The sequence below is a fragment of the Hypanus sabinus genome, chromosome 6 (genome assembly GCF_030144855.1).
Source record: "Hypanus sabinus isolate sHypSab1 chromosome 6, sHypSab1.hap1, whole genome shotgun sequence".
Classification (NCBI taxonomy): Eukaryota; Metazoa; Chordata; class Chondrichthyes; order Myliobatiformes; family Dasyatidae; genus Hypanus; species Hypanus sabinus.
In genome coordinates, this window is record NC_082711.1 from 56,953,853 (window position 1) to 56,971,421 (window position 17,569).

A 17,569-nucleotide genomic window follows, 5' to 3' on the forward strand; every position below is an offset into this window, starting at 1 on the left:
CAAGTCCATTTTGTAGCGGAATGCCTAGATACAGGACTTCACGACTTAAAGTAACATGCCTGGCTGGAGATCTCAGCTAATCACACCAGAAACCAGAATCATTTTGAACCAGACTCGACTTTGGGCAGACCTCAGTTTGCAAAGTTTAGAGATGCACAGCACAAACCAAAAAAGCACTTGCACAAAATTATCTCAGTTTTATATGTCTCTGTGCATGAAAAGGGCTGGCTGATGTGCAACAGGCAAATATACCAATTGGTCATTTCCTGAGATGTTGCTTCCGATTTCCTGATGAGCCATTTTAAGAAGAAGATTGAGCGTGTAGGTAGGTGATATTCTTGACCATTGATATTGCCTAATCAATTGTCTCATTGAATCCCTGTGGGTCACAGAGCACACTAAGTTCCCCAACCTTTGCTGATCAAAACCTTTCTTTTGCTTTTGTCCTCCACTGCCCATACAGTCAATTAGGATGTAGCAGTACCTGGTGAGGCATATACCTTACCACCTCCTCCTGTTGCATCGGGATATAGCCACTGGCTGTGACTGTGAATGAATTATACAAAAATTTGAGCTTTTGCTATAAAAAGGTCATTATTCAGCATAGCATTCTTTCAGAGTCACTCTCTTAAAGACTATAACATAGATCATAAGATATAGGAGCAGAATTAGGCCCTTTTTCCCAGTTTTCCTCTCAGCCCCAGTCTCCTGTATCCCTTTATATCCTGACCAATCAAGAATCTATCAATCTCTGCTTTAAAATACATAAAGACTTGGCCTCCACAGCTGCCTGTGGCAAAGAATTCCACAGATTCACCACTCTCTTGCTAAAGAAATTCCTCCTCATCTCCATTTAAAAAGGATGCCCCTCTATTCTGAGGCTGTGTCCTCAGGTCTTAGACTCTCCCACCACAGGAAACATCCTCCCCATATCCAAACTATGAACGCCTTTCACCATTTGATTGCTTTCAGTGAGGTTACCCCTCATTCTTCTGAATTCTAGTGAATTCAGGCCCAGAGCCATCAAATACTCTTCATATGATGAGCCATTCAAGCCTGGAATCATTTTTGTGAGGCTCCTTTAAACCCTCTCCAGTTCCAGCACACCCTTTATAAGATAAAGGGCCCAAACCTGCTGACAATACTCCAAGTGAGGCCTCACCAGTGCTTTATAAAGTCTCAGCGTTACATCCTTGTCACCAGAGCTTCATGAAGTTTCAACATTACATCCTTGGAATAGAAGTATGCTAAGTATTGCTCTGCAGAATTACGTACTTAAAATGGGAGCACAACTCAACTGAAAGAAACTTTTCTGAATATTCGCCTTTCTGGGAAATCAAGCCAACCTAAATCGCTCTCTTCAGATCATACTGTGTACTCATGCAGCTCACCCTGTCTTAGACTGAAGGCTCGTTCTCATTTGTATTAACTTATTGCTACTTGCGTGCCATAATTCCTGAAAGAAGACCCATGCCTAACAATCCCTAACACCATTGACGATTACAAGTTCATGCTCTCAAGCAGGAAGTATCACTGGAAGAATCATTCTTTCATTACTGCGGAGGTACCTGAAGTAAAATGATCATTTTTCAATTTGACTGCAGCTGTAGAATGTGATAAAACCTCATCATTTGGGACCTTGATAGGCCCAAGGCATCTTTTATTTTCCTTCAATATTGTGGTGCTTTCATTCTCTTTTTTGAAGTGTGAGTAATATTTAAGTGTGGTAATAAAAACTCATCAATTATATGTTAGAGTTTCTAGTGTTGTTACAATGTATTATAGTCATTTTTTGGTTAAAGTAATGAAAGGAGAAAGATGCGGTTTAGTATGAGTATTCCACACAGGACGATAAGATTACTTTTCTATGCTAGTCACCAGCTGGCAATTTTTCACAATCCATTTTTATTGGCTCTATAGCCAGTTCTGGCATGTCAGGATCTTTGAAGGCCAAAAGAAACTTTATTACTTGGATAAGTTAGTTTATCCATTGTAGATAATGGTTAACATTGACGAAGCTTCCTCATAGATATATAAATGTAGATCTGTTGAAAGCTGGATAATTAATAGGTTAGAATTTTCTAAATAAACTAATGTGACTTATTTTCTGGCTTCTGATGATACTGGACAATTGCAAGCATTAGGGAAAGCTGTGGATGTCCATTTCATAAATATTATCATATTTTTAAATAATCACTATCACAACATTTTGATAATCTACTTTAATTGTAGAATCAACAAAATACTCTATTTCTAATTCATGTTTCTTATGACAGTTTTGTACAATGCTGATTGGTGAATTCTGGGTTCCATTAAAGAACTGTTTCTTTATAACATTAGCATCACATTATGCAAAAAACAGTGAAAACTAATGAACTAAGATTTATTTTAAATGAAAGACAGCAAATTGAAGAATTTACCCATGCCACACCATGGTAGGGTAGCAGTTAGTGGTACACTATTACACCTCGGGACGTTCTGAAATTTGGAGTTCAGTTCCAGTGCTGTCTTGTAAGGAGTCTCCCTATATGCTGCTTGTGGGATGTGTGGGTTTTTATGGGGTCCTCCAGTTTCCTCCCATGGTCCAAAGATGTACTGGTTAGGTTAATTGGTCATTGTAAGTTGTTCTGTGACTAGGTAGGGTTAAACGGGTTTGTCGGGGGTGGGGGTGGTTGTTGACGCGGCATGGCTCGAAGGGCTGAAAGGGCCTATGCTGTGATAGATAGATAAATTTTCTCACTGTATGCAGACTGAAATCTAAAGCTAACAAGTTGTATTTTTGGATTAATGTTAAATGAATCACTGTTCCACTTGCAGAGTTTAATTCTCACTGCACTGTCACAATCATGATTATGAAAATGTGAAAGCCCACTCTCAGTGTGTATCATGAACTTAAAGCTGATGAAATTGAAGTTTTATTCTCTGTTGTATGTGGCCTGGATACACAACAATACAATTAATAAAAATGCTGGAGACAGGAGCTAAGTTTCATGGTTCTTTACTGGCAGAAAACCAAACTCTTAACACACACGTACAGATCAATACACGCCTGATAGTGCATTCAACGACATGTAACTAAAACATAAAGTAGTCCCTTATTATACTGTAGGCTATACGGTACACTCCTCTCCTTTTATTTTAATAGTGTGTCAACTATTTTTTATACTGGGGCACTATGCTAATCCAATATGCTTACCCTTAACATACAAACACCTACCATTTGTTTACTTAGTAACTTGATAATATCAAATTTTAACAAGCCTTTTCTTTTACTTTTGGTCTAAGACCCATTTGTAACTCATGTCTCTGGGGAGGTCTTCTCTGCCTCTCTGGGTAACATCTGTCAACATCTTGTTTGTTTTAATATAGATTTCCATATAGAAGCCATGAAAAATTGACCTCTGAGCATAGAGAGTTAAAAAGATGTGCTCTTCTAACTTGCTAAGAGTTCTAGGCAGCCCATCGCCTCTGTATAATGAAGACTCCTCTGTGCAGCTGTCCTAGATATGCATCTTTGTGCTATCACTTGTCTTCCAATTCCAATTCTTCTCATTTGTTCCAACTGAGCTAATTACACAGCCAATCTTCGTATTCTCCTTAGATTCCAAATAAATAGCCCAACTTTTATGACACCATCTCTAATCCTAATAAAACTTTCCATCTTCTATTCGTGCTTCATATCTTTGTGCTGGTGATTCAGCAGGAGTGCTGGGAAAGACCGAGATGCTAGTCTTTTCGGAGATTTAAGCTTATTGAGAGTTCACAGATCTTCCATTATCTGTTCATTTGTTAACAAGTAATTTAGTTGTGCAGGTGTAGGTTTTCGTCTTTTGTTGGTAATTGGAACAGGGTCATTAGGTCTCCTCCTTAGTTTCCTAGTCATTATTGGCTTTACCTCCATAGAATCTCCTGTGAGTTCCATTTTTAGCCTCTCATTCTCAATCACCATTTTTCTTTCTTGCTAACTCAATATTTTTATCTTCAATTTCCTTCACTGCTGCTTTCTTCTCTTTAATATAATTCCTTTCCACTTGTTCTGTCTCCAGTTGCAGAAAAAGCTCTGCATTTCGTATTCTTTCCTTGTATCGCCGATCTAGTTTCTTCATCCTCTTCTGATACTCTTGCAAAGTGCCTTCCTGTAACTGTTGTAGCTGTCTTTTGAGAGATATCAATTTCTCCTAGTACAGCTGCTCTTTTACTTTCAGGTAGTATTCATCATCCTGCTTATTGGCAATAGCTGTCTCCCTTGTATCCTCTGTATCTTCATCTGAATCACAGCCACGGATATTGCATTTGTCCTCATCATCATCGCTGTCTAGCTCCTCCTCATCATTGTAATAGTCGAATATGGTTGAGAGGAGAGCTATGGACATTTTCCCTGCTGAGCTGTCCTCCTTTGTTGACAAGTCTAGTGCGTTGATGGTGTGCCAATCCAACTGGATTTCTGAGCCATTCACGTCCCAGCAACGGTTGTCCTCCATTTTTCAGTACATAGAGGTTCAGCTGCTGTGTTTTGTCTCCACAGGTCACTGTCACTTTAATTTTACCTTTGGGATGCACCTTCTGTCCTCTGTAAGTCATCAGCGGTAGTTTAGTTCATTTCAGAGGTATGTGAGAAAACAATTGTTTGTGGTTGTGTTGTTATGAATGTGGAGCAACTCTGAGTCGCCCCCTCCTTTTTGAGAATCACAAGATCGCTAGTATTTCGGGTATGAGACCCAGGAGATGAGAGAGATACACAGCATGCCAGGAAATAAGAGAGGTACACAGCATGTCAGGAAATGTGAGAGAGAGAGAGAGAGAGAGAGAGAGAGAGAGAGAGAGAGAGAGAGAGACGTGGAATACACAACCAGGTAGAATGTCTCCAGACATAAGTGAAACGGAACCACTGATTACTGCTATTGTCTCTTGGAGAAGAAATTGTGTATTGAGTACTGTACTGTTCATTGAAACCCCTCAGGGGACAACCAGAGTGGTCTGGTTGAGGGATTGCATCATCCCAACCTGATTGACATCTGAGACCCCGTGAGTGAGGATAAAAGACGGGTCTGGGGAACACCCCTTAGACACACCAGGAGAAACACTAGAAATCCCGTGACAGCACTTTATAGCAAAAGCCGGTGAGAGCTCATGTGTGTCCTCCCTTGCCTGGGTGGCAGGCTCATCACGGAAGAACGGTTTAGCTAAAGGAGAGGTCATACTTGAACGGCCACAGCAATGAGACACCGATGGATCGAAATCATAAAGGAAGGTTGGCAAAACACTTAGCGGTAACTGTTCCCATTCTTCTATCTTTCTCTCTCTCCAACAATTGCAACACAGCGACAAACAAATGATGGCAGTCTGTGTGAACTGAAACGAACTGTATATTTCCATCGGACAGTTCATTATCACCTAGATAACGATAGAGCTTGTTTCTTATTGATTATTATTATACCTGCACTTTTAGGTTTAGTATTGACAATGTATCTTATCTGTATATTTGCATTGATATTACTTTTGTGTATTTTTACTAATAAATACTGTTAAAAATAGTATCATCAGACTTCAACGGACTTCTCTATCTTTGCTGGTAAGTAACCCAGTTATGGGGTTCATAACAGTGTACAGAGATCACTGTTAAAGCTGAGAACTGTGTTCAACTCCATTTTCAGTCTCACACCTGCCACATGTGGAGTGATCCATATTACTCTTCGATCATCTGTGTCTTTCACATGTGAAGCTGCAGACAAGACAATTCACTTTAATCTGAGTCATTTTCTTCAGAACTGCTTTCTTCCATTTTGTGTACAATGTTATGTTTTCTTTTCTGGGGTTTCTTGTTTCTCTGTATTTTGTCCTTTTTCTGCTGTTTACTAGCCTTGCATACTCTGAAGTGTGGCCCTGTTTACCACAGTTTCTGCAGTCTTTGTCTTTAAACCAACAGTTATCAGGGCCACGTGACATGTTCCCACAACGGTAACATTTCTTTCCTTGATTTCTGTTCAGTGACATCTTATTCGTAGCATATTCCAGAGATTTTTGTTGTATCTCTGAAGCACTCCATGCTGATGTTTCCATTGATATTGCAATGTTTAGCGCCTTCTCTAATGTAAGGTCTTTTTCACCCAGGAGATTCTTCTGTGTGGTTTCACAGTGCATGCCGCACACTGACCTCCCTTAATGTGTCCAATAGACCAGCTCCAAATCGACAGTGTTCTGATAATTTGTGCAATTCAGCACAATATTCAGAAATGCTTTCATTTTTGCTCTGATTCCGATTGCAAAATTTAAATCTTTCAGCAATGACCAGTGGTTTGGGATTTAAGTGCTGTTGGAGAGTGTCTACTGTTTGCTTGAACATTTTGTCAGCTGGCTTTTCAGGGGTTAACAAGCTCCGTAGCAGCCCAAATGTTTTTGCTCCCATAATATTGAGTAAGACACTGGCTTTCTTGTCATCATAAACACCGTTAGCCTCACAATATAACTCCACTCTCTCAAAGTGAATTGAGCAATCTTCAATGCCACTATCGAATGCTTAATGGTTCCAATCATCGTCATCTTTGTTATGCTAATTTAACCCCATTTTCCCCCTGTTTTCTTTTTGATTCACATGTCCTTTTTTGCTAGCGCCATGAGCTAGATGTGTGTGTGTCACTCTTTTTTATCTCTCTTCTGGGGAAGGCAGACCCTCAGCCCCTGGGCATCAGTGCCGGCTGTGATCTCGGCTGGACGTGCTGTGGCTCTGACTGTGTCTCTTGGTCTCCCGACATTCCCGACCCCAGCTGTGCTCCCACTTCCTTTCAGATTCATGTCCTTGCTCTGCCTCCTTCTCCTGCTCCTTGGCTCATTCCTTGCACTCTTCCTCTGAGTGTCATTATCAATTAAAACACGGAGTTCTGACACAATGTAGGTTCATTAACATCGTCGCCAATTTGTTGGCTACACAACAATACTATTAATAAAAATGCTGGAGACAGGAGCTAAGTTTCATGGTTCTTTACTGGCAGAAAACCAAACTCTTAACACTCACGTACAGATCAACACATGCCTAATAGCTCATGCTCAATATGCGCCTAATAGCACATTCAACAATGTGTAACTAAAACATAAAGTAGTCCCTTATTATACTGTAGGCTATACAGTACATTCTCCATTACTCTAAACCCCATACAAATAGCTTTATTACACAATAAATTTTAATTCAAACTTATCTTATTGTAACAGTATGTAAACAGGTGAATGAGTAAAATTGAAGTATGAGTTATGCATATTAACACCTATTAAAATGATGGACTAAGCAATTGGAAGTAAATGTATTAGTTGAGCAATGCTGTTGTGGTAATAATAATTCAACCCAGTACATAGACAGAAAATAATCACCAACTTGGGCAACATTATTACTTATGGAAAGAGATTTATTCCAAACTGAACAATACTTATGTAACATGGAAAGGCTAGGCTAATTTTTATGGCTGGTAAAATCGTCCTTTCAGATATATTCCAGCAGAAACATAAGCAATGACTAACAGAAACAATGCTACATTATGTACCCAAACAACCAACCTATAACTCTATAAGGGTAATTCCCCATTAACTCAAGGAAAGTTTGCTATAGGCTTTGAATAGTTTGTGTCTGTTTCAATTTTGCTGAAATCACAATTCATTTCTCAGTGTAATAGGAATTGTATTCTGGTTTATTATGTTGGATTAGAGAGGAACATATGCATCTATTGCAGGTAGCAACTGAAAATCCCACTGTCAAACTCACTTCTCTTACAATGGTTACCTTGTAGCATACTGTTTTGAAACAAAACATTCTAATAAAGCAAGATATAACCCTGCAGAGTAGAGGCCATTGGAAATTTAAAGACCTTAGTGATACTAATTGGCAGTATTTTACTGAGCAAATTGCTCAATCAAAGCACTCACACATGGAAGCATTTGTTCCAGCCACTTCAAGTCATCAGTTTAAAGACCCCTGGTGTCTTCTTCATTTTATATATAGAAATGTGAACTCCTCAAGGACACAGCATTTCAAGAATTCTAAATATGTTTGGGAAGAAAAGTCTCATCTCCAGATCTTGAACTGCTGGCTGGCAGATGTATAGTCTCCCCTCAGTCACTGATAGTCTTCCAGCTATGGGCCAACTAAAGAACCATGATACATTCTTGACTAGGAAGCACATAAGCTCTGAACACTACAGGATACTGTGTGGCATAAAAAGAATGTTACATCATTCTCTAGTCCTGTTGAAATTAAAATCAGTAACTATGAGTGAGGAAATTCACCAGCAACTGGAATATTTCTTGATCCAAAGAAAACTGTTGTGGTTGATGCAATTGAGTTATATGCGCTTCCAGAATTCCTCAAGCAGTGTTCTAGATTCAACTAATATTAGCAGTGAAATTCCATCTGTCATCATGCCAGGTGGGACTGCTTAGTGCTGATTATGCTCAGGTCTTCAAATAATAAAGCAATTGACACAGCAAGATCCCTGCGATAACTACTTAATGATGTGAAAGATTCTTACCCACATGTGCTAGGCATTAATTAGAGAGAAACTCTAATAAGCCTATTTTAACATTCTGTGACATTATTGTCATAAAATGCACTACTATTAATACTTGTGAATTTCCAAAACAAACCACAAAATCACTGTGGCCATTAAAGCTGGTCAGAGACCAGTTATTTCTTGATGAGTGGCTTGCCTTCAACCTTCCTGGTGTCCCGCCAAGATATGTCACTGAGACTGAATACTCTCTATTTGCCCAGATGCAGAATCTACAAAAATAAAACAAGCCAAAATGAAAACAAGGTAACCTACTTAATTTGCCTAATCTCTGTTCTTTATGTCACCAGTGTATTGGGTCTATAGTGTCTATGTGCATCATGTTTGGAAGCACCTCTCAAGTCCACAACTTGCATCACTTATAAGGTTATAGGCACCAGGTACATGATGATATCATCATGTCATGTTTCCAAATCACATGACAACCTGCCAAAGGAAAGCATCACTTTTTATAATGGTCACTGTTCAAAGTCTGGAACTTCCAATCCAACAGGACTGCAGGAGACCCTTACTATATGAACCAGATGGGAATGTGTATGCACGATTAACTGTTGGGTGCTGAGACTGTGTGTGTACCTTTCAGCTTTTAGCTCGTCATGTCTAATGATCCATGGTACTTGGAAGGGAAGACTGCATGCATCTAAACAGTGTGGTGCACTATCACTCTCCAAATGAAAAGCAATGAATAAAAATGAAGTTCTATGCCCACCTTTTTAAAGATTTATTTCACCCCCCCCCCACTCCTTAGCAATACAGCCATACCCAGTTTGGAAATCTAGTTGCTAAGCAGACCCCATATTCACGGCTTCAGAGCACGCAAGTAGGACAATCTAAAATTCAGTATCTCTCGTACACACTGTTCTTGGGCAGAGCAGCAGAATCAGTGTGGCTGCATGAAAGTGAGAAGGCCATTAGAGAGGAAGGTTCCAGTGGCTAGTTTCTCCGTCTGGGGTCAGATTGCCCAAGTTTATCGACAGTCATATAGGGACCTTTCAGGATGGGGTTCTTTAACAGGTCAAATCAGCACTTTTCCACCTCCCACACTACTGCTGGCAAGATACACACTTCATCCGTACATCAGATTATGGTAGATTGCAGACATTTGCCTTTAGATTTGCTTTGTTCATTTATTATTTTTAAATGAGTCATTTTAAAATGGTTTTGTGTTCTACATAGCATATTGATGCTTCTTTTGGTCACAGTTATAGTGAGACTCAGGTCATCTGTCACCATGGGACTTTGATGATACTGGACAAACAAGTTTCTAGACTACCAGATGTTACTCACATTACCCCAGCACTCTTTTACTTCTCTTTTGTTGCACATAACACAGTGGTATTAACAAGTGAAACTGCTAAGCTTAAAGGGAGCAGGAGACTGAGCCACAGTGACTCTGAAGAGAGAAGAGAAACAGAACAGATTGAGTTTCAGAAGGTATGTATCATGTCCACAATCTGAATCCCAGCCCTATCAGCAAGCCTGATGTACACTCCCTTTTAAGTACATGGATCCATAAATAACAAGGACCTAGAGACTTAATGACAAACCAGAAACCAAGCTATTAGAATCTTCAAGCAATTAGATACTGGGTGGGACTACAACTAGAGGCCATGGGTTAAGGGTGAAGGGTGAAAAGTTTAAGAGGAACATGAGGGGAAATTTCTTGACTCACAGAGTGCATACAAGCTTGATTTCAAAGTTTAAAAGAAGTTTGCATAGGTTAATGGATGGTAAGGGCAGGGAGGACTATGATCCTGGGGCAGGTCGATGGGAGTAGGCAGTTTAAATGACTTGGCATGGAATAGATGAGCCGAAGGGCCTCTTTCTGGGCTGCACTTTTCTATGGCTCTATGGCTCCATCCTGGAGTTTTAATCTGCATAATTCACAGGTGGCTAGAACTCAAAGGCAACCATCTGGAGAATATAATAACTGAGTGTCGTGGCAGTTAAATGGTACGCTTAAGATGGTGGTTTAATGGTATTTGGGTGGGCATTAGTGTTAGATAATTCAACCAAAACATTTACCAGTGAGCCCCAGCTTTAAAAGCCTTGCTCTCCAGTTCATTTATGGCTGTCTGATCAGTTTTCTGTTCCTGCACCCTTCCGCTGGTAATGTCAAAAGCATCAACATATGCTAAATTCAATGTGAGAATTAATCCAGTATTCCCAAAGCTCAACACTGTCATTAAAATAGCAGAACATGTAATTTCATACAACTGAATTATTGAAGAAATTGCTAATATATCCAATATATTTGACTTTACGTGCAATTTCCTGCAATTCATCAGCTGTGTGTTAAAATCCACACTCAGCAAGGATAAGTAAGTCAGTAATAATTGTTACAGTTGGGTGGAAGATAATTTACCTGCCTTATAGCTGTTTGTCTTAATTTATTGTGCCTAACTTCATGCAGAGAAAGAACATACTATTGACAGTGTTTACAGTCTATAATTAGCATAATTCTGTAATAAAATTATTTTAAACTAAGCACAGTCAATGGTACTTTTCCCTAAGTTAGTTTGGATTGACAACAGCATCTCCTCCACGATCACCATCATCACAAAATGGTAACACAACAACATCACCTCAATCAATACTACAAGACCAAGGAGTTGATTATTTACTATAGGAGGAGGCAACGGGAGGTCCATAAGCCAATCCTCATTGAGGAATTGGAGGTGGAGAGAGTCAGCAGTTTTAAATTCCTCAGTGTTATTATTTCAGATCTGTTCTGGGTCCAGCACATGTCATTACAAAGAAAAAATGGCATGAACCTTCTCAGAAGTTTGTGAAGGTTCAGCATGTTAGCAAAAACCTTGACAAAATTTTATAGATGTGGAGAAGTATTTTGACTGGTTGCATCACACCAATATCTTTGAATGGCAAAGCCTAATAAATGTAATGGACACGGCCCAATCCATTCCCATCACTGAGTACCATTGAGCACATTTATATGGAGTGCTCACACACTCTCTCTCCTCACTACTGCCTTCAGAAAAGAGGTACACTAGCTTCAGGACCTGCATAACATGTTCAGGAACAGTTATTATCCCTCATATATATCTGCTTTGATAATAAATTTACTTTTGAATATTTTGAATTTGGATGGAATGGAAGAGCTTTTGAATGGTTTGACATAAATTCATGACTAGAGATGCCCAGGGAAAATTTTTGTCTGTGATCAGAATTCTGTTTTGGGTGTCAGGGGAAGCTCGTGTCTTCTATTTAGCTGACTGGTAACACCAGTGGACATTTCAGTGAATCATCATGGGACTGAAAGGTTGCTTATGTTTGATGACTGCAAATAGATGAATTTTCAATAAAACACGCACATTATCGTGTAACTTATGAACATATCACATTTACTGTGAAGCCAATATGTCCATGTAATTCAAAGCTCTGAGAGTGAATTTCCCCAGAGCTGATTCGTTGTAGGCTTTATTGACATTCTGCTGAAGTCACAGTGGTAGGATGAGAGAATCAGTACATAATTCCAGACTATATGCCTAGCATACACCTCCAGCACCACAAGTCATAGTACAGTGCTTTAATAGCACCAAATTAATATGATTACTTTTGTAGATATCTTGGTTGGCTTGAATTCTCTCTTTGCTAAACACAGACATGTCGTTAGTTAAAAACTAAACAATCTAAAGTTCACTGACAGGTAAAATCTGTCTCCAGTTAGCAAGCAGCAAGCAATATAATGTAGTTTATGAAATTGCTCTTTACATTTTAAAGAAAGCTATCCAGATATAAAATTAATAAATTAATTTGAAACTATTTCAAATTGTTTATATAATTACTTTAAGCAGTTGTTAGTCATTATTTTCTACTTTCATTATTGCTATTATAAACAACATTAAATCAAAATGCAATTCTGAATAAAATCACCCATATCACCCATAAAACAGGTTATTTAATGTTAACAATTCCTGTGAGAAAAGGACCTTACATAAATTAGCCTTTCTCTAGGGCTTGAACACCAGTCCAAAAATATACTTGCAATAAGCTGTGGATAAATTCCATGAGTGACAAGGAGCAGCACCTCTGTACATGAATTTCATCCTATTTCTGTCACAAAGTATTGCTCCTATCCTTTTCACATAACACAAGGCAGCTAGATTGACAATTCACAAGCAACAATCATAGGACACAAACGATAAGAATAAAACATTAAATTTTGGTCATGGATTCCCAGGAGCAACAAATGCTTGGTTTATAATCAGAGGGAAGATATATAAGACCTTGGTGATCAGGTTGGATATTTTGTCATGAATCAATCAGAACCAGATTATGTCGAATTCCAATCTATTCATGACTTTGCACATTGGAAGCTCATATGGAAAAATCAATGAGTAATTTGAAGAGTTGCGGCCTATTATAAGAAAAAAGAGGAAAAGAAAAATACTATATGTCATGATTATTGTTGTAAAACAACCAAGAGATAAAGGGGCAAGGCTTTGAAGAGAAGTAAGTGCAATATCTGCATGGTAAACTAATACTGCTAAGATGGAGCAAAAATATATTTATAATGAGACGACATACTGGACAGGAGAAAAAGAGAAATTATATACATTTGTACAGTTCAATACCACTAAGGCATGTAATATTTATATCTGTGTCACATATGCACTGTATTGTAGAGTAAATACAATATTTTGCATTACTGTTATTGGTAGCCTGGTATCATTTGGACTGCTAATAGACATTAAAAACTTCTATACAAACCCTGAATCAGCTTTAAACCCAGAAATTATTCCAGTTTTAACACAAAGACACTGGTAAGAGTAAAAGATGAACATGTCACTTAAACCAATTTGTAGCATACAGCAATTTCAACAGAAAATGCAGCTATGAAATCCAGGAGGGTGACTGAATAGCACAATTTGTGACGTTGACACTTCACTACTGTTCCTGTGGTGAACTACATATACCTGTCTGGACACGCCCCCACTGCTGACTGCTCCTGTGGCTCCTCCCACTGACCCCGGTATAAAGGCAATTGGAGGCACAGCCCCTTCCTCAGTCTCCAGGATGTTGTGTGGTGGTCACTTGCTGCTTGTGCTTTCTTCCAGCCAATAAAAGCCTACCTTAACCCACGTCTCAGAGTTATTGATGGTGCATCAGTTCCATCAACGTTCTTGGGATTGCCAACCATCAAGAATTTGCTTGATTTCCAAGAAGTGAGGCATTATTTCTGCAGTGGGGAGGGGCTGAGCTGTCAAAGTACAGCAACAGAAAACAGGCCAGTGGCATTGTGGCTGGCTCTGAGGCTCAGCAGGGAAGGGGGAGGACAGGCAGAGCCGTAGTGATAGGAGACTCAATAGCTATCCCAGGCCACCAGGCAAAGCTTCAAGACAACACTTTCATTTTGACTATGCCTAGATGAGCAGTATGTAGCTTCTCCAACACATTAGCTCACAGCTTGGATGGTACAAACACCCTCATTCTCCACACAAGGTAACCCCCATCAAGGGGAAAGTTCATCCCGGTACTGGTAAAAATCGGGGTACTGGGATATCTGCTGCACATTTGAGCCATTTTGGGCTGCCATGTAGACCCGAGACACTGTGGGATCTTTTCTGCTTTTCCTGTTTTGGAAAAAGGATATATATATATATATATATATATATATGTATATTACATAGTTAAATAAAAATACTGCAAAAACAGAAATAATATAAAAATAAGCAAGTTAGTGTTCATGGGTTGAAAGTTCATTTAGACATCAGAAGGCAGGCGGGAAGAAGCTGTTCCTGAATCGCTGAGTGTGTGTCTTCAGGCTTCCATATCTCCTCCTTCCATGATTAGTTGTCCTCTTGAGCTTGATCTTATAATTGTGTCCTCCAATACACAGAGCACAACTCTGCATTTGATCTGCTGTTAGTGGAACACCCTTCTATGGATCGAAAGTAGACACTAGTGTGTATGATCTGTCTCATATAAGTACAGGCTGAAAAGTTTTACATTCTATACCAGATCCAAGGCCTCTCTGTCAATCTGTGTATAATTTTTCTCTGCAGCAGTTAAGGAACCTGAGGCAAAGGCTAAGGGGTCTTCATTTCCATCACTCATCACTTGTTACATGACTGCACCAATACAGGCAAGCTTCTCTGGATATTGTGGATTATAATGTGTGTTCAGTGCCTGACAGCACCACTTCCTTTATTTTTTTGGAAGGACACATCACACTGCTTTGTCCATTGCTATTTCTTCCCAATCTATAGCAATGAGTTCAAGAGGTTGAGCTAGTAGCCTGGTTTGGCAGGAATCTGTTATAGTAATTGACAAATCCTAAAAAAGATCACAACTATGATACATCCTTGAGGCATCCAACACTGCTTGAATTTTGTCAACACACTTGTGAAAGCTTGCGCATCAATGGTGTGACCACGGTAAGTGATGCTTGGTTTAAAGAAATCACACTTACTGCTTTGTGCTTTGAACCCAGAATCTTCTAATCTTTTTAACACTGTCTTCAGATTGTTGAGATGTTCCTTATCATTTTCACAGGTAATTATGATGTCATCCAGGTAACACTGAATGGCTGGGCAGCCTTGCAGCACCTGGTCCATAGATTTCTGCCAGAGTGCAGGTGCAAGTGCAGATACCATTCAGAAATAAACCTAATAGTGTGATTAAGCCTTTTGTGAGTGATTATGGTGAGAAACACTTAGGACTCTTCTTTCATGTCAATGTATGTAGGTTTGTCAATGTTATGTAATGTATGTAAGTCTACTTTGTTGAGGTTTTTCCCTTCAGAAAAGCTTGCAAAGATATCCTTTATCCTGGGCAGAAGGTATTGATCTACTTTCAGTATTGGGTTGATGGTGACCTTAAAATCACCACGGATCCACCCAGGCTCATGCTTCATATCTACTGGGACATTGGCATTTGCCATGAGTTCCACTCAATCTTGGAAAAAAAATTCTTCAGCCTTTATGTGATGATATAAGGAACTGGACGGGCTTTGTAAAACTTTGGTTTGGCATTTTCATTTAACAATATTTTACCCTTGATGTTTTTGAGTTTTCCAATGCCATCCTTGAACACTGCTATGACTTCATCCAGTACCTTTCTTAATTCACTTTCAGTTTACACTATTGCCATGGACATACCTTGCTAATTGTGAATGGATGTCCAAACAAATTGTAGCTGTCTCAGGCTATCCATGATAGCCCCCCTGCTTTTACCACATGCAAACTTAACATGGCTTTTCGTTTGTTTCTCCCAGGCCCAATGGAGTATCACGTAGGCTCTATAAGAATGCTAAGGAGATCTTGAGGTTTCTCTGTAGGCTCATGAGGGTAGTGTGGCAGAGGCAAATAATACTCAAAGTGTGGGGAAGGACTGGTGGTGTCCTGATTACAAAAGAAAAGGCTGCAGAGAACATCAGTCTGTTTCGACCAATCTGCCTTCTGAATGTCAAGAGAAAATGTCTTCTTCACTGGAATTGCATAGAGGTTGTCCAGTTACTTGGAGAGAAACAAGTACATTGATATTTCTGTACAGATAGCAGGAACACTGGGGTTCTCCAGGAGTTGGACCATACAAACATGATATGGCACCAGATCCAAGTAGCTAGGAAGGCCAAAAGAAATCTCCATGTGATCTACCTGGACCTCACCAACGTATTTGGTGCAATTCTCCATGCACTCCTCTGGGAAGCATCTGACTTCATCCAGAGACCAGAGCCCATCGCAACATTATTGAAGTTGCACTTTAAAATCTGCAGTTGTGCTTCACAAAAGCGGTTTTTACTACAACATGGCAGAGATGGGAAGCAGGCATCATGGCTGGTTGCACTATATCACGCCTAGCCTTCACAATCGCCATGGAGGTCATTATCAGGGCTTCAAGGTGAGAGTAGGCAGTGAAAGAACAAATACTGGACTTTGTCTTCCCCCTATTGTGGCATACACAAATGATAGAAATATAGAAACATAGAAAGCAGGTGCAGGAGTAGGCCATTCGGCCCTTCGAGCCTGCACCGCCATTCAGTATGATCATGGCTGATCATCCAACTCAGAACCCTGTACCTGCTTTCTCTCCATACCCCCGATCCCTTTAGCCACAAGGGCCATATCTAACTTCCTCTTAAATATAGCCAATGAACCGGCCTCAACTGTTCCCTGTGGCAGAGAGTTCCACAGATTCACCACTCTCTGTATGAAGAAGTTTTTCCTCATCTCGGTCCTAAAAGGCTTCCCCTTTATCCTTAAACTGTGACCCCTCATTCTGGACTTCCCCAACATTGGAAATAATCTTCCTGAATCTAGCCTGTCCAATCCCTTTAGAATTTTATACATTTCAATAAGATCCCCCCTCGATCTTCTAAATTCCAGTGAGTATAAGCCTAGTCAACCCAGCCTTTCTTCATATGAAAGTCCTGCCATCCCAGGAATCAATCTGGTGAACCTTCTTTGCACTCCCTCTATGGCAAGAATGTCTTTCCTCAGATTAAGGGACCAAAACTGCAGACAATACTCTCAGTGTGGTCTCACCGAGGCCCTGTACAACTGCAGTAGAACCTCCCTGCTCCTGTACTCAAATCCTTTTGCTATGAATGCCAACATACTATTTGCCTTTTTCACCGCCTGCTGTAACTGCATGCCCACCTTCAATGACTGGTGTACAATGACACCCAGGTCTCGTGCACCTCCCCTTTTCCTAATCGGCCATCATTCAGATAATAATCTGTTTTCCTGTTCTTGCAACCAAAGTGGATAACCTCACATTTATCAACATTAAATTGCATCTGCCACGAATTTGCCCAATCACCTAACCTATCCAAGTTACCCTGCATCCTCTTAGCATCCTCCTCACAACTAACACCGCCGCCCAGCTTTGTGTCATCCACAAACTTGGAGATGCTGCATTTCATTCCCTCGTCTAAATCATTAATATATACTGTTACGTACCCCGTAACTGGGTGTCTGACCAGCAGAGAAAGAAGAATCCATTGGAGTCTGGTGGTACCAAACTAAAGGTGTTTATTAGTAAACTACACAATA

General features: G+C 39.8%; 1 pseudogene; it reads right to left on the reverse strand.

Annotated features, from left to right (window-relative positions):
* Window positions 1-3,450: 3,450 nt before the first annotated feature.
* Window positions 3,451-4,481, reverse strand: LOC132395155 (sin3 histone deacetylase corepressor complex component SDS3-like; annotated as a pseudogene).
* Between the last annotated feature and the right edge of the window lie 13,088 nt (window positions 4,482-17,569).